At 52.0% G+C, this 22,638-nt stretch overlaps 1 protein-coding gene across 5 annotated transcripts in view; it reads right to left on the reverse strand.

Moving 5' to 3' along the window:
• The window catches only part of NDST1 (N-deacetylase and N-sulfotransferase 1), a 71,845-nt gene that overhangs the window by 43,039 nt on the left and 6,168 nt on the right, over window positions 1-22,638 (reverse strand). For 4 of the 5 annotated variants that reach the window (XM_039479858.2, XM_074379176.1, XM_039479950.2 and 1 more), the window contains exon 2: window positions 6,814-6,900. The exons of the other annotated variant lie outside the window; for it this stretch is intronic. The gene's annotated coding sequence lies outside the window, so the exon portion shown is untranslated. The remainder of the gene's footprint in view (window positions 1-6,813; window positions 6,901-22,638) is intronic. 5 annotated transcript variants of the gene reach the window in all.

The following is a 22,638-nucleotide window of genomic DNA, read 5'->3' on the forward strand; positions in this document are numbered from 1 at the left end:
TACAGATAGAAGACAAAGACTTCAAGGTGAAGTGACTTGCCACAGTCACATGGAAACCACCAAATCCTGACTCATATGGGTTTCCTTCCTGACTTTGAGTTTGGCCCTTCATTCCTCCATGAAACCCAGGGGTTTCTACAACAAAAATAACACCTACGACATTATAATTATCATTATGAATGCTGACACCATACCTTCAGCATACACTATGAGCCTGGCACCGTGCTAAGCACTTTTTTTTTTTTTTTTTTTCCGACAGAGTCTCACTCTGTTGCCCAGGCTGGAGTGCAAGTGGTGCAATCTCAGCTCACTGCAACCACCTCCTCCTGGGTTCAAGCGATTCTCCTGCCTCAGCCTCCCCAGAAGGTGAGACTATAGGCTCATGCCACCACACCTGGCTGATTTTTTATTTTTAGTAGAGACAGAGTTTTACCATGTGTGGCCAGGCTGTTCTCAAACCTCTGACCTCAGGTATCCACCCACCTCAGCCTCCCAAATTGTTGGGATTACCAGTGTGACTTACCACACCTTCCTTTTTTTTTTTTTTTTGAGATGGAGTCTCACTCTGTCACCCAGGCTGGAGTGCAATGACACAATTTTGGCTCACTGCAACCTCCACCTCCCAGGTTCAAGCAATTCTCCCACCTCAGCCTCCCACATAGCTGGGATTACAGGCACCCACCATCATGTCTGGCTAATTTTTGTAGAGACAGAGTTTTGCCATGTTGGTCAGGCTGGTCTTGAACTCTTGACCTCAGATGATCCACCCGCCTTGGCTTCCCAAAGTGCTGGGATTATAGGTGTAAGCCACCACACCTGGCCAGCACTTTTTATACCTTATTTCATTTAATCCTTACAACTAATACTGTTATCCACATTAACAGTTGAATAAAATGAGACTCAGAGAGGTTAAGTCGCTTGCCCCACATCACACAACTAGTCAGTGGCAGAGCTGAAATGTGAACCCAGACCGCATGGGAGGGAGATAACTTCAGAGCCTGCAGAAGAACCTTGGCTTGGGGTGGGCGGGGACATGCGGGGAACCTCAGCCACAAAGGCCAGTGGCCCACAGCCCTCAGCCAGGCTCCCACTGACTCTCCTAGTCCTAGTCCCAGCTTTCCCTGCCAAGGTGCTGGGATAATGAATGAGATGCTCGGGTTGTCATGGAGACACCATGGTAACGCAGCACTTTCGGGAAATACCACGGTAACCGTGGCCACTGCTCTGGAGTTGAAGTCGCTCTCTATCTAACATCCCCACCTGAAAATACTCCCCAAGACCCTAAGGAGAAAAGGCACAGAGATACAAGGGCCTTCCTATAGGAGCAAGCTGTCCAGAGACTCGGGCCAGGGAAAGGGGTCCAGATTGGGCCTGAGAAGAATGGGTGGGCTCCCAGAATGAGACTAAGAGCTCCGTAAGAGCAGGTATGGAGACTGAGCAAGGCGTGCCTTTCATGGTGAATTATGCCCTATAACCCGACTCACATGTACACAGTTCCTACTGTGCACCAGCAGGCCTCCTGAGAAGAGCTGTGTACACCTTCTATTTCAGTCTAGCAGCAGCAGCGAGTATAGCAGTTAAAGGCCCAGATTGGAGCTAGCCTGCCTGGGCTTGAATCTTTGAATCTTTTCTTTTTTCTTTTTCTCTTTTTTTTTTTTTTTTTTTTTTTTTTAAGAATTTTGCTCTGTTGCCCAGGCTCACTGCAGCATCTGCCTCCTGGGTTCAAGCTTCAAGCAATTCTCAAGCCTCAGCCTCCTAAGTACCTGGGATTACAGGTGCCTGCCACCACACCCAGATAATTTTTGTATTTTTAGTAGAGACAGGGTTTCACCATGTTGCCCAGGCTGATCTTGAACTTCTGACCTCAAGTGATCCACCTCAGCCTCCCAAAGTGCTGTGATTATAGATGTGAGCCACTGTGCCCAGAATATTTTCACTTTTTAAGACAGGGTCTTGGCCGGGCGCGGTGGCTCAAGCCTGTAATCCCAGCACTTTGGGAGGCCGAGGCGGGTGGATCACAAGGTCAAAAGATCGAGACCATCCTGGTCAACATGGTGAAACCCCGTCTCTACTAAAAATACAAAAAATTAGCTGGGCATGGTGGCGCGTGCCTGCAATCCCAGCTACTCAGGAGGCTGAGGCAGGAGAATTGCCTGAACCCAGGAGGCAGAGGTTGCAGTGAGCCGAGATCGCGCCATTGCACTCCAGCCTGGGTAACAAGAGCAAAACTCCGTCTCAAAAAAAAAAAAAAAAAAAAAAAAAAGACAGGGTCTTTCTCTGTTGCCCAGGCTGCAGTGCAGGGGCACAATCACAGCTTACTGCAGCCTCAACTTCTCAGGCTCAAGTGATCCTCCACCTCAGCCTCCCAAGTAGCTAGGGCTACAAGCGTGCACCACCATGCCCAGTTAAAGACGAGGTCTCCCTATGTTGCCTAGGCTGGTCTTGAACTCCTGGCTCAAGCAATTATCCCACTTCAGCTTCCCAAAGTGCTGGGATTACAGGTGTAAGACACTGTGCCCAGCTGGGGCTTGAATGTTGGCTCCATCATATATATACATATATATATATATACACACACACACACACAAACACACACACACATACATATATATACATATACATATATATACACATACACATATATATACATATACATATATATATATATATATATTTTTTTTTTTTTTTTTTTTTTGAGGTGGAGTCTTGCTCTGTTGTCCAGGCTGGAATGCAATGGCACGATCTTGTCTCACTGCAACCTCCACCTCCTGGGTTCAATCAATTTTCTCACCTCAGCCTCCTGAGTAGCTGGGATTACACGCAAGCACCACCATGCCTGGCTTTTTTGTAATTTTAGTAGAGACAGGGTTTTGCCATGTTGGCATGGCTGGTCTCAAACTCTTGACCTCAGACGATCCTCCCACTTCAACCTCCCAAAATGCTGGGATTACCATGCCTGGCCTGTTGGCTCCATTATTTACCAGCCTCGTGACCTTTGAGCAAATCCCTCAACCTCTCTGAGCCTCAGCTCCACTAACTCTAAAATGGGGTTTATACTACTTATCTTGCAGGGCGTCTTCCAAGACAAAGAGATGATGCATATAAAACACTGAGCTCAGTGCCTGGCACATAGTAATATAAGCTAATAAAATGATTACTCAGCAACAGATTTGGAAAGTGAGGCTCAGGAAGGAACTGGCCCAAGGCCACATATCAAATTAATAGTGGATTGAGAAAGAGAGAAGGGAGGCCAGGCTGACGCCAGAGGGAAGGCGCAAGAGAATGGGCTCCAGGAAGGAGGTCTGAAATCTCTCTGGAAATCCAGAACAAGCAAACGACCTGTTTCCCCATCCTGCATTTATTGAGCTCCACTAGGTGCCAAGCATGGCGCGAGACACGGAAAACACAGTGGTGACCGTGACCTTCCCACAAGAGTTTCTAGAGGTCTCTGGAACCCGAGGTTTTATGACTCTGGTACAACATGGCTGCAGTGAATGGAGGAAGGTGCCCACAGCCCTGAATGCTCACCCGGCCCACATTTTATTTCCAACCTAGGTCACTCTTGACCTCTGTGGACCACATACCCCTCCCCGCCCCCAGCAACACATACACCACACTCACATGCACACAACAGGCTCAAATGGCATCATCGTAGGCATCTGGGCCACATGCACGTGGGGTGGGGGCCGACAGGAGGTCAGTGCAGAAAGAGCTCTGCCAGCAGGCTCAGAAGGATGTGAATGGGTACCTAGGCTCAGGCAGGGACTTGAGCCGGGGAGGGGGGAGCAGTGGATGCCAGCAGGGGCACAGGTAGCCCCACATGCACCCAGGGCCACTCCCTATAGCTGATCCAGCCCCTCCCAGCCTGTCACACCCCCAGCACAGTCACGCCACCACCCCCCACCCAGCCACACCCCACAGCTCCACCAGCCACCCTACCACAGCCTGCCCCACCCATCACATCCAGCCCAGCAAGGAAAATCCTCCACATTTGCTTCCCAGCTGTGCGGGAGTTTCTCCAGCGGGATTACACCCCTGGGAGGCTGAGACCAGAAGCAAATCCCTTCCTCTGCTGGAATCTGCTGTATGCCCCATCCCCCAACACCTTGCAGTGCTGCCTGGCCAGGGGCCAACTTGCCGCCTGTCAGTCACCCCAAGAGTCCAGGACTGTCACCACCAGGAAAGAGACTGTTGGAGGTCTGGCTCAGAGTCACAGGGCCACGGAAAGCACAGTCTGCCCTACCGTAAGCCCCTGGGACACTGAGACCCAGAGACGGGAAGAGACCTCCCGGCCTTGTGCCGTCTGGTATGCCCCACTCTCATTTACCTTGGTCCATTTTCTTGTCCGTGAAAATCCTGTCTCTCCTCCTCCAATGCCAGGCTCAGCAGGGAGGTGAACGAAGCTGCTCTGGATTTCTAAAGCCCTGTTGAGCTTCCCTGCTCCATATCCCACAATGCCACACCAGGTATCCGCTGCTCTTGCAACTAGAATGCGGGGCTCCCAGCTCCACTGAAAGCTTTCCCCGGCACAGTCTCCTACCCACAGCAGGTGCTCAAGAGCCATGTACCCTTGCCAATTACCTTCCCCGCTGTGAATCTGCTATACGGCAACTCCAAGCTAAATGCATTAATAACATTAACTTCCATTTGTGAGACATGCTATGTCTGTGACACATACCATTATTTCAACCTTACCACAGCACCATGACCTAGATTCACCCCATTATACAGATGAGGAACTGAGGACCAGAGAGGCCAGTCACTTGCTGCAGCCCACAGAGTTAATAAGGGGTGAATGGGAATTTTGGCACACAGCCGCTGGGCTCCAGAGCCTGGGCAGCCCCTCTGTGATCACCTAAGACAGCTAACACTCGCCAGATGTCCTGCACATCCCATTCTCCACTCCCTTTGAATAGTTTTCTGTCTGTTTTCATCAATTTTATATGTGTTTTAGTATCACAAGCAGCCTTGGTGATCTTTCTTGAACGTAGCCCACAGATCATCCATCAATCAACAAGCAAACAAAGCATAAAGCACTGGTTCACTCCCTGGTTCTCAACTTGCAAATCTGTTCTGGGTCCCTGGCAGGGAAGGCCCAACAGAAAACCGAAGAAACTTCGACCTCACTTGTTGAGAATGTGTCCTTCTTCCAACAGGGCCTGAGTTGCGAGTTTACCTTTGTACCAGCTCTGAAAAAAAGCTTACTGAGCAAACATAGCAGACAGCCTGGGGGCGGAGCCGAGTTGGGAACACGGCAGGTCACCCGGCCACCCTCCGGTCCTTGTCCCTGGGACTGTCCGTCCCTGACAGTCCTGACAGTCCCACTGAGGCTCTTCACACACATCAAGGCTGTCAGGCCCATCACACGCTATGCAATGGCCACAAAGCTTCCCAAAATGGGGCTCTCTTCCTACCCTATCCCCAAATCTGCCTAAACAGAGTCAAATCCATCCCTATTTTTTTTCTTAGGCTCAGATCACAGACACTCAAAAGAAACAAAGCAGCATTTCCTGACACATAGCATTAACCTCCCTCACTGACGGCCAACAGCAAGCTCTTATGAACATCTGTGCCAGGAGCCTTCCCTGCTCCACCACGCTCAGTCCTAACACCCTGACAGGGGTGTCACTGCTAAGAGCACTTTACAGACAAGGAAACAGAGGCTCAGAGAGGGTAAGTAACCAGCTCGAAGTCACACAGCTGGGCAGAGATGGAGCTAGGATGCCCCTCCCAGCCCACCCCAGAGCCCCCGTTCATGACCCCTCTACAGTCCGACTTTCCACATCACTCCCAAGCCAGGTCTGCAGCCCGGGAGAGAGACTTCCTGTAGGAGACCAGCCCTGGGTCTGCTGCCCTGGCTTCTCTAGCAGCTGTGAGCTTCAGCCTCCTGGGAAAGCCTGCACTGCAGAGAGGTGTACCATGGGCTTCAGCCAGAGGGTCCTCACCCGCTACACCAGCCACCCCCATATAAGAAAGGGACCTCCTGTCCCAGGCAGAGGCCTCATGCTAAGGAAGAGGCAGGAGTGAGGGCCAGAAGCAGGAGATCTCAGCTAGCAGGGCACCGCAAAGGACAATGGGGAGCACTTCACCTCACGGCCCGGCACGTGCCAGGCACTCTACCAAGCACTTCCCAACCCTTACCTCATTTGTCATTTATGCCCAGTGAAGTAAAAACAATTTTATCACTCCCTGAGCTTCTCCCCTATCTGCACACATAAATTCAGAATGGTTGTGACTGGCCCGCAACAAAAGCCAAGTTAAGAACATGGAAACTCTCTAGGAGCCTCTCTGGCTTTGGCAAGCCATGGCTCTGACAGTCTAGACAGAACCAAAGCCACAAACGCAACATCGGAGAGCCCTGGGATCTTACTATTCCAGCCTCCACAGTGGTCCTGAAGTAAATCTTTAATTCTTGGAGCTGCTGGCTTCAGGTGGATTTGTGGATGTGCCTAGCTGTCTGGAGAAGCCAAAAGAGAAACTGAGCCCTTCCTTCCCATCCCTCAGCCTCCTGCTCCTTCTCCTCCATCGGGAACCTGCCAGGTCAGCCTGACGTCACCCTGGGGGAGTCCCGGGAGCTGCTTCTGATCTGGGATGAAGGCAGGACCCAGCGCCAGACTCAAGTGCCAGCCTATACCCCTAGGGTCCTCCTAGGGCCACACACCACACACCACACACACACACACACACACACACACACACGCACGCGCGTACTCAGATGAACCTGGAAGGACTGGACAGGGCTGGGGGCCAGAGACAGTGGTCAGAGGGCACAGAAGCCAGGGAGAGAAAGACCAGACCCAGACCCAGACCCACCGGAGCTCCAGGCAGTGGCGTGTGGCTCCTCTTCACTTCGCCACGTCCTCTCGATGGTTCCACGCTGCTCACTTAACACAGCTGCACCTAATCCCAGGGCCAGGAAAAACGGCATTACTGTTGGCCCAGTCCCCTCCCCGGGAGACAGGGAAGGCAGAAGCAAGGTCGGGAGGGAGGTGGCCCTAGGGCACCCTGTGCCACCAACCACATTCCTAGAAACCTCCACGCCCCTTCATGCCACCTCCCTTGTCAAGGCCTCCAGCCCCTACCTCCTTAACCTCAGAAAGAGGATGTCCTCCTCTGATTCCGACCTGTGCCCAGGGGACGGCTGGCACCTTGCTTGCCTCACCCAAGCCCTGCCTGGAGGAGCCTTCCATGAGAAAGAAAAAAGCATGTCCCTGACCCTGATGCCAGCGAGTCCTCTGACCCTCTCAAGAGAGGGAGCAGCAAACACCACACTGACAATAAGGATAACTGGGTCCTCGTTCTGGCTCTGGCTCTTCCCCCTCCAGACCTCAGTTTCCCCACCTGTCCTGAGAAGAAGAGAAACTGATCTGCCCAGCTGGTGGGAAAAGTGTCTTCTGGCCCCTGCCCCCACCCAGCTCAGCTGCCAGGCCCTTCCCTGTGCCCCACCCTGCAGAGGAGGAAGAAAGGTGCCTGGCAAAGGTGTGGAGGGTGTAAGAATCCGTGCCAAAGTCTCCAAATGCTAGAGCTGAAAAGGGTCTTACAGAGAGTCACGGCCCAGAGAGGAGAAGCACTTGGCCTCAGTCACACAGTATACTGGAAAAGGGCCAGGCTGGCTGGGGCTTGCTTCTTGACAGCAAACACTTAAAAGCACCCACCTGAAAGGTATTTGCCTTCTTAGAGGATGCCAAGGAGAGCACAAGGCAACTTGATAATGATAGAAATGCAGCCTCTGAGAGCTGCAGTTAAAAACAAAAAAAAAAAAATAAGATGGAGATTGGGCTGGCTTTCCAGACTCTTCATGTCACACCACATGGGTGACCAAGATTCCTGCCAGCCACAGGGAAATCCTAGAAGCCCCTTCCAGGGATTAGCAGCCTTGGCCACCTCTCAAGAAGTCACCTAAGCCCAGGGGGTAGGCCCAGCAGTGGTGACAGGGAGAATGGCTCAGATGGACACCCCAAGACTAGCCTACTCCGGAAGATGCCAGAGCCTTTGAGAAATGAATATCCCACAAGCCCTGTGGCCAGTGAGGACGGAAGCCAGGTGGGCTAGGGATAACACGGAGCAAGGGAAAAGCTTTGAGGCTTGTGGAGCCACAGAAGCCCCCTAATCTCCTGGAGGCCTGCTGGGCACAACACAGGGCCTGCTGAGACCAAGGAGGTTTCACCGAGGGCCCACATGAAAGCAGCCAGTTCCTGTAGACTTGCTGGGGCTTGTCATCAAGACAAGCACTGGCCGCCAACACGCCTAGGGTGTTAAGGGGCTCAAGGTACTTACATGGAGGTGCAGCTGGCAGGGGAGGGGGCAGGAGGTGGGGGAAGGTGGAAGTAAGTGGGCCTGGCTTTCTCCAAGACACAGACAACAGCTAGAGAGCAGGAACATGGAGCAAAAAGCATCAGGTGACCTACTTCAAGAGGCTCCTTTTAAAGGGGAAGAGGAGGCCTCAGTGAGACTCTAGAAAGTGCCTTGCAGGGGTCCAGAACAGTTCATGGGGCCAGGAGACCAGGGTTCCCGTCCTAGATCAGGGACTCATGCAGGACTAAGCTCAGGTGAGGCCAGCGAGGAGCCTTGAAGACGGTGCTCACTGCAGGTGTGTGGCTCACACCTGTCATTTCAGCACTTTAGGAGGTCAAGGCAGGTTGACCCAGGAGTTTGAGACCAGGAGTCCAAGACCAGCCTGGACAACATAGCAAAACCCCTTCTCTACCAAAAAAAATTACAAAAATTAGCCAGGTGTAGTGGTGCGTGCCTGTAGTCAATTATATGGGAGGGCTGAGGTGGAAGGATCACTTCAGCCCAGGAGGTTTAGGCTGCAGTGAGCCCAGATCGCACCATTGGACTCCAGCCTAGACACAGCTAGACCCTCTCTCAAAAAAAAAGGCGGGGGCTTTTATTCTCCACAGTGGGCGAGCACACAGTGGGCCTCTCCTGAGAGGCTGCATTTAGATGCATCACTTGCCTCATCCTAGGCCCAGCCCTACACAACCTGCCTGTGATCTCAAGCAAGCACCACTCCTTTCTTGGCCTCAGTTTGGTCAAATAAAACAGACTCATGAAGCCAGGCATGGTAGCACGTGCCTGTAGTCCCAGCACTCAGGAAGCTAAGGTAGGAGGAGTGCTTGAAGCCTGGGCATTCGGGCATTCAAGGCTGCAGTGAGCTACAACCGCATTACTGCATGCCAGCCTGGGAGACACAGCCAAGACCCCACCTTGAAAAATAAAATAAAATGTGAAAAAACAAATTAATTAAAAAAATTGAATCATGCCGTATGACTCCATGTACACTCCTAAACCTAAGCCGGGTTATTCTGTAAGGAGCATAACCAACCTCTGCAGCAAATCCCCAGAAATGGGCACAGTGGCCCCAGCTCCCTGCCATTAATAACCCATTAGTCACACGTTCCACGCAGAATACACATTATACAACCACCCAATGCCACTGTGTTCTGGGCTCTTTGTTAAATGCTTGGCCTCTACTTGATCACGGCATCATTTTACAAATATGGAACCTGAAGTTCATAGAGATTAAGCAACCTGCTCAAGCCCCCTCTTGGGAAGTGCTTAGCTGTGATTTGAACCAGCGTCTGTCTGGTTCTTAATCCCCACATTCCATGGCATCAGCCACAGATAACACAAAACCCACAAGGGCCAGGGAAATGCCATCAGCTCTTTGCACCTCCCACATTTTCTATCATGTAATGCCAGGGCAAACGTAAAGGCAGGCTGGTGGACAGCCGGGAGCAGGTAGGCGGGGACGGGGAAGTCCATGTGGGCGCTGAGCATTCCATAGATGGACCAGCCTCCAGCCCGGCCAGCTGCCCACTGCTGTGGTTACAATGCCCTCATCGCCATCAGCACACCACAGCCACTGCTGTGCCATTTTTAAATCATTACACAGATGCAAAGTTTTTCACAGGCATTGCTGTGGCATCACATGCCAACTTTAAGAAGGTATGGCAGGGATTTCCGCCCCCTTTCTCAGAAAAGGGAAGTGGGCTTTCCAGAGGATAAGTGGCTTCCCAACCTGCACACAGGAGCACAGTGTTCGAGGTGAACTTGCAGCCCACATCCTCTGCTTCCCAGTCGCAGCCCGGGTCTACTCCTCCATGCTCGTGACTTTCCAGTTCAACCAATGGATGAGCCTTTGCGACAACGATGCCCATTTCTGAGCGTTTACTCGGTACCAGGTGCTGTACTCTGCATTTCACACGTTATCCTATTTAACTGTCCTGACATTCCTGTAAACTAAGTATTGCTACTGTTTTCATTTCAGAGACAGCAGCTCAGAAAAGCAGGGTATCATGCCCAAGGTCACCAGGCCAGGAAGGGGCAGAGTTGGCATCCAAACAGAGTTCAGACTGGCTCCAGAGCCTGGGGCCTAAACCTCATGCTGCACAGCTCTGTCAGGGAGACTCTGTCATGGGCAGTCACTGGAGGGGACAGGAGGTAGACGCAACAAATAGTGTATGCATCTGGCAGATGATGACAAGATTACAATAACGGAGGACAGACAAAGCTCTTGGGGAGCCCACAAGAGGGAGGTTGTTATAAACGTCCAGGCAGAGGAACAGAAGTCTGAGCAGAGGACATGGGAACAGAGGGGAGTGACAGATATGAGGGAGGTGGCCTTGTGAGACCTTGGTCAAGTGCCTTGCTCTCTCCAGACCTCAATTTACCAAGCTGGTAAGAAAAGTCCCTGGAATATCTCCAGAACCCCTTCCATCCCTAAAGACTCTTGGGCCCTGGGAAAACAAGCAGTGCCCAGTGACAGCCTGGCTATGAGCCCTGGGGACTCTGAAATGTCCTTGGCTGTCCTGGCACAGCTCAACTGCTGGGAAACAAGCTTGCAGAAGCACAGGGCTTGGCTGGCATGCCTGGGCACCAGTGAAGTGTGGGTTCCGAGGGGGCCACATTCCACCCACTGTCGACCTCTCCATGGCTCCGCTGGAGCAAGCACCACCCAGCCTGGATGCAGACCAGAAACCGAGGTCACTCCAGCGCCCAGGGTACTGCCACTCCAGGCCCACCTGACCCACCAGCCCTGTCCAGAGCTCCACCCACATGTAACTTAAGTCCCTTCAATGTCACTCACCTCCAAAGCCTCTCCCTCACATTTCCCTAAGGCCAGCCACTGGGATGTAGACACAAGGGGTCCTATAGGAGTCCTTAAGGAAAATGACCACCCCACCCCAAGGGACCTGTGCCAGACAGAGGCTGCCCATGCCAAGTCAATGAAGACTCTTGGCTAGGGAAAGGAAGATGGTCCATTAGGGCCAGCCCTCAGCTCTCACTCTGGAAGGTGGAAGGGGCTCTCAGACCTGCTAAGAAAACTCAGCCCAAGTCTCCATGTTCACAGCTGCCACATCAAACCACATGCCTGGCATGCTCCTGTTCAATGGCCTGCCATGGTTCCTCCCACCCACTAGGCCAAGTCCCTTACCCGTCTGCCTGCATGCATCGCTGTGAGTGGCAGCCTCTGTGAATGCCAGGGCCTTGCTGAGTGCTTTATGGACATTTCCTCATTCAACCCTCACAGTAACCCTGTGAGGCAAGTAATATCGTTGACCCATTTCTACAGATGAGAAAATTGGGGCTCAGAGAGGTTATGTTACTTGCCCAGAGTCTTACAGCCAAGCAGCAGGCAAGGATTTGTGCCCACATCTGCCTGACCCCAAGCCCAGATTCTTAACCACTGTGCCAAGTGGCCTCCTCAAATGCTCCCTGCCACCCTCAGAATCCTGGGGCCACCTCAACCCTTCTCCATACAGAAAGGGAAACAAAGGCAAAGAGCTCTATTGGTAGCCAAGCAAGGACAAGGCCTGAGCCTCTGCCTTATCCTTGGGCAGACAGCCCACCCTTCTGCCCCCCACCCCACCTATCCTGGAAGGAACTCCCTACGAGGAGACGTGCCAGGCAGAAAGGCTAGGACCATCACAGTGACAATGAGACTTCAGAATCTGCCTTTTCCTCATCCACAAGGAAGAGAAAAGCAGGGGGAGGTTTGCAGGCAGAGCAAAGGACATTGAAGGGACCGGGAAACATTTGTTCTTACAGAACAGACTCCTAGCTTTGGGGTCCTGTTCCTGACAGCAACAGGAACATGCAGGGCCCAAGACCCACGTGCACCATGCCCCTCCCCCACCAGCATATGCCTCAACCTAGCACAGCTGACCCCAGATCTGAATTGCTCTCCCCAAACCTACTTGTCCTGCAGCCTTCTCTGCCTCGGTAAATAGCAACACTGTCCTTTCAGTTCCTCAAGCCAGGAACCTTGTGCTCAACACTCTCTTCTCACACCCCACATCTAATCCACCAGCAAATCCCATCAGCTCATCCTGCAAAATAAATCCAGAACCAACCCCTGGTGGCTCCCCCTCCATCCCCACCCACCACTGACCCTCCTGACCTGTCTCATGGAGTGACTGCAGCAGCCTCCCAGCCAGTCCTCCTGTGTCCACCCTCACCCCCAGCAGTCTATCTAAAACGTGTGCCGAAACCGGTCAGTCCTCGCGCCAGGCCCACCAGCAGCTTCCTCTCCACTCAGGCTCACATAACAAAGTCCTCCCCATGGCCAAGGGGCCCTACCTGTCCCCATATGCCCTCTGGCCTCTCTCCTCCACCATCCTTTCATTCTTCCCACCCTGCCTCTGGCCACCTGTGCCCTCCAGTTCCAGAGGCTCTGCCCTGTGACTCTCTCTGCCTGCAAAGTTCTTCCCTCAATTTTCCATGGGCTGCCCTCCCAGAGTGTACTGCCCCTCACCAGGGACCATCCTGACCACCTGACATGGCAGGATCACTCCTCAAGCACACTCTCGACCCACAATCCAGCTTTATTTTTCTTCCAGGCACATCTCACCACCTGACAGTGAGCCTGATGGAGTTGTTTCATTTCATCTCCCCACCTGAATGTCAGCCCCACTTCTAAAACAGGGTTTCCATGTGTTTTGTTTACCGCTACATCCCAGTACTAGAAAAAGGCCTGGGCCAAAGTAGATGTTCAATACAAATATCCTGCATGAGGGACTACTGTCTTCCTCATCTGAACACACTTTAGGCCTACGCAGCCCCTACAGATCGGGGCTAGAGGCAGATAACCAGACTCCACCTGGGCCAGCTGAAACCCTGAGGGTTTCATTTTCTTATTTATTTATTTATTTATTTATTAAGATGGGGTTTCACCATGTTGGTCAGGCTGGTCTTGAACTCCCGACCTCAGGCGATCCACCCACCTTGGCCTCCAAAGTGCTTGTATCACAGGCGTTAGCCACCACGCCCGGCCTGTACCCTGAGGGTTTTCACTTGGCCAGTTTCCAGCCAAATTCCCAGTTGTGTTCTGGGCCAACTGCCTGCTTGGACGAATGGATGACAAGATTTTATGTTTGTCCCTATCCAGTGCCTTGGCCTCTCCATTTGGCCATGAGGGAGAACTTCCAAGTCCTGACAATTGGGCTGCTAAAGGGAACATGGACTGGGCTGCTGCCACCCACCTTCACAGCCCTTCCAGCATCCACCCAAGGCTGCCTGCCCCACGCTCCCAGCAAGAGGAGGCAGAGGAGGGAGGCCGGTGCTACGCCTGCCCTTTGCCTGTGGTCAGCAGGAGGACTGTCAGAAGGAAGCTTTGTTCTCAGAATGAAGAGCAGGAAGTCCAGTGCCAGGCGGAAGCGGGCACAGAGGCAGCTGGCCCATCGGAGACAGTTTAAGGAAAGACAAAAAAAAAAAAAAAAAAAAAAAGGGATGGAGAATGTTTGAGGGGTAATTTGCACACCCAACCGGTTTCATGCCTCCAGGGTGGCTATGACGATGGTTCATTTTTCCACGCTCTAACTAGGTCGTCACAGACAATCAGATGATTGTCCCAGCTAGGTGATCTGCCACTGGCCCTGCAGAGGGAGGTGGAGATGGAAGAGTGTGGTCTTGCCTGGCTTTGGAAGATCTGGGGTCCCAGCTCAGCTTTCCACCCACTCATGTGACATTAGGAGAGTGTCTTCCCTCTATGTACCTCAGTTTACCTGGCTATAAATGGCTTGCTCATGCCTACACTTGATGTTTCAGCCTGCCTGCCACAGGACCACACAGCAGGAGAGCCCCTCAGCCTTTGGCCAGGTCACCAGGCCACCCAGGCCAGGCCTTCCCCGCAGGCACAGCATCTGTCCACTTTGAGCCAGACTTCTAGCCTGCTTCCTCTGCTGCATCAGAGCACCCCTCTCCTGACCTGTTCCCTAATGTGAATGTGAAACTCCTCTGGGCCTGGCTAGGGTGGGGCCAGGACCAGGAGCCCTCACCCCACCCAGACACTGGCACCTGCCCCATCTACTCTGCATTATCCTCTCTAAGGATGGCTCACATTGCACTCATTCACAACTGGGGAAGCCCAGAACATTGACACGGGGGCAAAAGAGGGGCCCAGAGAGAGAAAAAGGGGCATAGCTGATGTTGCCCAGACCAACAGCCACCTCCCTACCAGCCCTAGGCTCCATACACTAAGACAGAGTCCCTGAAAGTGATCTATAGACCCCCTGGTCTGAATGTTCTCAGGAGAAGGAGGCCACACCCTACAATGAAGGAATCAGAACAGGAAGCAGGGGGTGGGGGCAGCAATCTGCATGCATTTTTGCAAGCTTCCCAGGTTTTTCTCATAGCCAGAACAATTGCAGCCTCTCAGCTAAGACCTCTTCCGAAAGAAGACATCTTAGCAGACCCTAGAGGATACTTAAGATTTCAATTAGAAGAGTTAAATAAACCTTGAAAGGACAGACAGTCGGACAAGGGAGCTGTGGGATAAAGTAACATTCTCTAGGAAGAAAAGAAAGCACAGAGAGGCCCAGTAGAGAGCAAGCCCAGGCCAGTCACCATCTGAATGGTCCACACCCCTTACCACCCTGCCGCCCTCAGGACACAGAGCTCTAGACCTGACACCCTCTGAAGGCTGCTGAGCACAGTCTTCCCCTCCCTAAACTCCTCTAAGCTCGCCATGAGAGTGAGACCCAGGGACAGGTGTAGGTGGATGCTCCTCTCCTTGGTTACACTGCAGGGTGGGGCCGACCTTTCAGAGACTGTTATCCGAAGCTTAAGGAGCTGCCTGGGTCAGTGGCTAAGCAGGAAGAGCTTATCTTGGGGGAGGGTTTGAGGGCCATGGAGCAGGCTGACCCAGAGGCCTCTAGCAAATGGAACCTTCACAGCTGGCAGGGACAGGCCATGGCCACACCTGCCTTCACACAGGAAGCACTTGTTACACTCCTACTGGGGGCACCGTCCTGAGCCTAAGCAAGATGCTCCAATGCTTCCTTGCTTCAAGGGGCACAAAGGTGATTCAGCCCACAGCCCCCACACCCTCTGCCCTGGAAAAGCCCGCAACGGAACAATGTAGGAGAGAAAGTGGTTCGTGGCTTAAGGACAGGGTTGCAAACTCAGATGCCTCCAGTGACCAGAAAGATCATGTAAGCATATGAAATGGCTGGCTGGGGGTGGGGCGAAGGGTACATGCCTCATCTCCAGCAATGACTCGAGGAGAATGTAGGCTCAAGGTTTTCCTATCTTCCGATTTTTTTTTTTTTTTTTTTTTTTTTTTTTTTTTTTTTTTTTTTTTTTTTGAGACGGAGTTTCGCTCTTGTTACCCAGGCTGGAGTGCAATGGCGCGATCTCGGCTCACCGCAACCTCCGCCTCCTGGGTTCAGGCAATTCTCCTGCCTCAGCCTCCTGAGTAGCTGGGATTACAGGCACGCGCCACCATGCCCGGCTAATTTTTTGTATTTTTAGTAGAGACGGGGTTTCACCATGTTGACCAGGATGGTCTCGATCTCTCGACCTCGTGATCCACCCGCCTCGGCCTCCCAAAGTGCTGGGATTACAAGCTTGAGCCACCGCGCCCGGCCCTTCGATTTTTGAAATAAAGCCAGATGTCTTAGATTTTATGTAAAACCTCCGATTGGCAACCAGCTCTATATTTGGCATGGGCCAAACAAAATCTGCCCATAGGGCAAATGTGGCCTGCTAGTTTGTGACCTCTGTTTTCTTAAAATGGGCAGAGAACACACTGTGGAGCTCAGTGGAGGCCAACTTCCCTGCAGCTGAGGTACCTGGGAAGGCTTCCTGGAAGAGGAGGCATTGGTGCTGGGCTGCAAGGATGGAGAAGGCTCTGCCAGGGAAGGAATCCTGGGTAGGGAGTGGGACGTACCACTAGAACTGCAGAGGCCATGGGCAGGAACCTCCTGACCCTACGACCTGGCAGTGTGGACCAAGAAGAGCCCAAGCCATCTAGACTCCTGTGCTTCCTCCCCAGAAAGGAGACATGAAGCAGGCACTGAGGCATCAGTTCTGTTCTGTCCCCAGGTAGCGGGAGGAGGGGCCACCAGCCCAGCAAACCTCCCGACTAAACTAAATCAAGTGGTGGCAGAATAGCAAAGGTCCAATTTCATCCCTGGAGCTTGAGGAACAGGTCTGCTAACCACAGCTTGGTAGGGGGAAGGGAAAGGAAGAGACAATGGAGAGACAAAAGGGGGTTGAGAATCTTGCCCTGCCTGGCCAGACCCAGCTGGTTACAGAACCCTGCCCCAGGACAAAGCCAGGGAGGGCCTGGGCTGGGGAGTCCCAGAATGCAGAAAGGGCTTCCCCCACCTCCCCTGCCCATCCCTGCTCTCCAAGCTGGTCCCGAAGCTCCTGAAAAGCCCAACACAGGGTGTGGAGCCGGGGTGGAGACTAAGACCCCAGGATCATGCACTTACAAAATCACTCAGCAAATTTGTAGCAGAGCTAGAATTACCAACAGCAAATTTTTACCAAATGATTACTTTGTACCAAGCACTGAGGTAAGTCCTTTAAACACATTACCTTATCTAAAAGTCTAACTATAACACCATGAGATAAATACCGTTATTGCCATTTTACAGAGGAAGCACAAAGTAACTTACCCAATGTCACACAGCTCCTAAGTAGAGGGGCCGGCTCAGAAGCCAACAGCCCGTCTCCAAGACCACACCCTGACCCAGGATGCTACACTGTCACCAGGCTACTTTCTACTTGCACCACACTGCCACCTGTTCTCAAGCCTGCAGGGCACACAGCCGGGTCAGCACTCCACAAGGACACCCAGCCTTCTGATGACCTCATGAAATCGACAGACTCTTCCTTCCGAAAAAGAAAGCACAGAAATGCCTACAACACACTGCACCTTTGGGGGTTCACGGACTCCTGCACTAGTGGGAATGGACCGGTCACAATCACTGGATACTCAAGAGACGGAGGGAGCAAAGGCAGCCGACTCCCTTGGGTCCCCTGTGCCTCCTCATATCAGCTTCATCCACAGGCGTGGGCATGAATCGGCACTCAGGGCCTCGTCATCCCTTTGGGGCTGGGAGAACAGAATGAATCACGGCACACAATGGCCTGTGCCTCTGTATCCACTGGGTGTGACTCACAGCTCCCAGCTGCTGGGCAGACGGTGTACAGCTGGGCCTGGCATCTGGATGGGGGTGGCATTACCAGGTGTACCATCTCGGCCTTTTTCCCGCAACTGGGTCCATCTCACCCAAGACCAGACCTGGCCTTATCCCATCCCCAGCAGCAATGAGTATTTCAAAGGGGATCGACCCCTCATCAGTGACTGCCCAGCCCCCATGCCAGCCAGGTCCCAGGAGGACCTGTAAACCCCGTCAACCCTGCCCCAGGCCTCTGCAGTTCTAGTGGTACGTCCCACTCCCTACCCAGGAGGTGATAAGGCAAGATGGACGGCCCTTTGCAACACATGGGACATGACTTCAAGCAGGTCCCCCACCTCTCAGCCTCCACTTCACCAACTATAAAGTGAGGAGACTACCTGATCGAGTCCTTCCCAGCCCCGAAGCCCCAAAGCTATAAAAACAGCACCTGACGGCCAGGAGCAGTGGCTCACACCTGTAATCCCAGCACTTTGGGAGGCTGAGGCAGACGGATCACAAGGCCAGGAGTTCAAGACCAGCCTGGCCAAGATAGTGAAACCCCGTCAACCCTGTCTCTACTAAAAATACCAAAATTAGCCAAGCATGGTGGCGGTCATCTGTAGTCCCAGCTGCTTACTTGGGAGGCTGAGACAGGAGAATTGCTTGAACCCAGGAGTCAGAGGTTGCAGTGAGCCGAGATCACATCACTGCACTCCAGCCTGGGCGACACAGCAAGAGCACCCGACAAGCCTCACAGAGCGCTGGGATCCTGCCTTCAGAAAGCCACACAAACATCCTCAGAGAAACAAAAGTCAAACCTAAAGCCTCTATTTTTTTTTTTTCTTAAGGATATTAAGAAGCCCTTTTTACCTTCCCCCATCCCTCCTCCATTGTTCCAAATATCCTCTCAGGGCCCAGAAAATACATTTGGTTTCCGTCTGGGGTTTGGGCTTCTTGGTGCTCTTCCTCTTGGAAGCTGCCCCACCCCTTCTTGGCAGCCTCTTCACAAGGCACCCCCATCTCTACCCCCTGCACTGCTCTGGGCCACCCGGAGGGCGATGGCTACTCAGCCTGCAAATGAAGGGGTGGGGTAGGGACGGGTTTTAGAAAACAAACCCCTTCCTGGTTAGACCTGAGACAATTCTGAGTTCCGGCCTCAACAGTAACTCTGACCCCCTGTGTGGCCGTGGGTGAGTCGCTGCTCCACTAGGCCTCAATCCCCTAAATGTGAAGTGAAGGAGTTCCTGTGTCAAGGAAAGACTGCCCACCCTTGGGCTCCTGGGCAGCAGCGTGGGGACACTGAGGCAGGAAAAGACAGCAGAATGGACAGTGGGCTCTGATCTTGAATGTCATACCCCCTCTTGTTAGAATCAAAGGAGGTCCACTTTTGGTTGTTATTTGAGATGGGGTCTCCCTATGTTGTCCAGGCTGGTCTTGAACTCTGGGGCTTAAGTGACCCTCCTGCCCCAGCCTTCCGAGTAGCTGGGATTTCTGGCACTTCCACCATGCCCAGCTAGAGATCCACTTTTATCTCTCTGATTTGTTATTTTGCCCTAGCAATGGAACCTTGAACTCACCATTGAATCTCTTTGGGCCTCAACCCATCCACAAAACAGGAGAACAACAATGTCTGCAGTGGAAGCCCCCACTTAGAGGCTGGAGCCCTAACCACCCCAGCACGATCCTATCCACCTTCCTTCAAAGCCTGATTCACTCATTTGACAGAATAAATACCTGGGGACATCTTTAGAAAACCTCCGTAAGTTGTGCCTGCGATACAAACACTCCATGACAATGCCCTACTGCTCTCCTTCCAGTGAGATCATGCCTCTAAGCACCTCCACATAACTCCATAGAATTCCTAGATCTATCCTCTTCCAGTTGTTTGGCCTTAGTATTTTCATCTATTAAGAGGGGACAATAATAGTCCCTACCTATAAGATTGTTCTGGGTGAATTACTTCTATGAGGCGACAGGGAAGTGCCCAGAAAGCATTTATAAGCTGTCGATAAATGTGAGCAGCAATTATGATCATCATCATTAAAATTATTAGGCCAGGCACAGTGGCTCACACCTGTAATCCCAGCACTTGGGAGGCTGAGGCAGGTGGATCACAAGGTCAGGAGTTCGAGACCAGCCTGGCCAATATGGTGAAATCTAGTTTCCAGTAAAAATACAAAAATTAGCCAGGTGTGGTGGCATACACCTATAGTCCCAACTACCCGTGAGGCTAAGGCAGAAGAATTACTTGAACCTAGGAGGCAGAGGTTACAGTTAGCCAAGATCATTACCACTGCACTCCAGCCTGGGTGACAAAGCAAGATTCTGTCTCAAAAAAAAAAAAAAAAAGATTGAGGTTGGGAGCAGTGGCTCACGCCTATGATCCCAGAACTTTGGGAGGCCAAGACAGGTGGATCACTTGAGGTCGGGAGTTCAAGACTAGCCAGCTCAACATGGTGAAACCCTATCTCTACTAAAAATATAAAAATTAGCCAGGTGTGGTGGCACACATCTGTAATCCCAGCTACTTGGGAGGCTGATGCAGGAGAATCACTTTGACCGGGGAAGCAAAGGTTGTAGTGAGCCAAGATCACACCACTGCACTCCAGCCTGAGCAAGAGTGAGACTCTGCCTCAAAACAAAAGGGAAAAAAAAAATTGAGATGCTTAAAACCACTGGATTGATGGCAGCTAAGTCCCCTCAGCCCTCTCAGACCACCTATCACCATTGTAATCACATGTGTGCACCCACACAAACACACGTGTGCACACACACACCCCTAAGCACACTATTTTTTTTTTTTTTTTTTTTTTTTGAGATGGAGTCTTGCTCTCTTGCCCAGGCTAGACTGCAGTGGCGCAATCTAGGCTCACTACAACCTCTGCCTCCCAGGTTCAAGCAATTCTCCGGCCTCAGCCTCCCAAATAGCTGGGATTACAGGCACCCAACACCACAGCCGGCTAATTTTTGTATTTTACTAGAGATGGGTTTCCCACGTTGGCCAGGCTGGTCTCAAACTCCTGACCTCCGGTGATCCACCCACCTCGGCCTCCCAAAGTGCTGTGATTACAGACATGAGCCACCGCTCCCAGACCTAAACACACTATTCTTTAAGGCAGAGCCCACGCTCTCCGCACAAACCCTGCCCTGGCCCCAGCCCCAGAAGAGAGCTGCCATGTTCCTGGAACCCATGCTTGCCACCCACAAATTCTCCCCTGCTCTTCCAGTTCCCCTATCCCGCCTTCCTCATGTTGCCCCAGCACTGGCTCTTGGCTCCATGATTATGCTGGGGTTCTGTTGTACCCCTTCATTGTGTCACAAGATTGTTTCCTGGGGGATAGGGAGCTGTTACAAGATGGGGGCTCCTTGAAGATAGGGGGTGAGAACCTGGGCTTTACTCTGGGTCCCCCACATCCGCTGGGTGACTGAATATGCTGAAAACAAGAGAGCCCAAGGAAACAGGCATCAATTTTTTTTTTAATGACCTATCCTAGTATTTTTCAAAATTCAGCACGTGGCCACGCACAGTGGCTCACACCTGTAATTCCAGCACTTTCGGAGGCCAAGGTGGGCAGATCATGTGAGGTCAGGAGTTCAAGACCAGCCTGGCCAACATGGTGGAACCCTGTCTCTGCTAAAAATACAAAAAATTAGGCACACACAATGGCAGGCACCTGTAATCCCAGCTACTTGGGAGGCTGAGATGGGAGAATTACTTGAACCAGGGAGTTGGAGGTTGCAGTGAGCTGAGATCATGTCACTGCACTCCAGCCTGGGCAACAAGAACAAAACTGCATCTCAAAAAAAAAAAAAAAATGGCTGGGCACAGTAGCACATGCCTATAATCCCAGCACTTTGGGAAGCTGAGGTGGGCAGATCACCTGAGGTCAAGAGTTCAAGACCAGCCTGATTGACATGGAGAAACCCTGTCTCTACTAAAAATACCAAATTAGCTGGGCATGGTGGTGCATGCCTATAATTCCAGGTACTCAGGAGGCTGAGGCAGTACAATCACTTATACCTGGGAGGCAGAGGTTGCAGTGAGCCGAGATCGCACTACTGCATTCCAGCCTGGGCAACAAGCAGGAAATTCCGTCTCAAAGAAAAAAAAAAAAAAAAATCATGCATTAGAATCACCTGGAGGGTTCTTAAAACATAGATTGCTGAATCCCACCCTCCAGTGTATCTAATTCAGGAGGTCCAGGATAGGGCTAGATAATCTGCACTTCTAACAAGTTCCCAGGTAATGCTGATGCTACTGGGCCAGAAACCAACTTTTAGAACCACTGACTTAGCTTACAGGTGGATCAGGGAGAGCTTCCATGAATAGATGGTGCTTACACTCATAGAAGCATGAGCAGGAGCTGCCCAGGCATAAGGAGAGGGGGAGGGAATGAATGCAGGCAGAGGACGCAGCATGAGTAAAGGCCCTGCTATGACAACACTCATTTCTCCTCATCTGGCCTCTGCCTGGGCAGGTCGTATTTGCAAGGCTGGTGGTGTAAACCAGAGGTAGCTGCCGTGCAGAATGACTATAGCAAACCTCCACCTAACACCACCCTGGGACCTGCCCAGACAGGCCAATCCCTTGGACAGCCTGGGATGATAAAAATCCAAGCCCTCCCTCGGGGAGCCAGACCTCAGGTCTGAAGGAGGCCAGAATCCCCACCACATCTTAATCACATGAGCTCCAGGATTCTGCTCCAGAAACAGGGAGGTCGCTCCCTGCAGACACAATCCCTTCCATCTTGGCTTCCTCTAATTTTTTTTCTAAGTCTCCTTATTACACTCTTTTGAAGTCAGCCACTCCTGGCCCATCCACCCATTAGATTTGCCTTCCAGCACCTCACACAACGAGTCTACTTCCTGTGGCCAGAGCCCTGCCTGACTGTAATCCCCTGGGACTAAACTTCTCCAGGCTAGCTACCTACCTCTCTAAGCCTTGGTTGCCATATCTGCTAAAAGGGAATAATAATAGTGCCTATCTCCTATTGCTGTTGTGAGGATTAAGTTAGCTCCTTAGTCAATAATAGTATCAACCACTCACCTGGATTGGGCTCACAGTGTGTTATCTTTCTAAATGCTGTCAGATGGGAACAATTATCATCTCCTTTGTACAAGGAAGAGCTAAACAGCTTGCCCAAGGTCTGACACATAGGAAGCAGACCAGCAGGGATCTGAACGCAGGCCACCAAGCTCCAGGGCCTGGCTCTCAACCTTTGCT

The sequence above is a fragment of the Saimiri boliviensis genome, chromosome 1 (genome assembly GCF_048565385.1).
Source record: "Saimiri boliviensis isolate mSaiBol1 chromosome 1, mSaiBol1.pri, whole genome shotgun sequence".
Lineage (NCBI taxonomy): Eukaryota > Metazoa > Chordata > Mammalia > Primates > Cebidae > Saimiri > Saimiri boliviensis.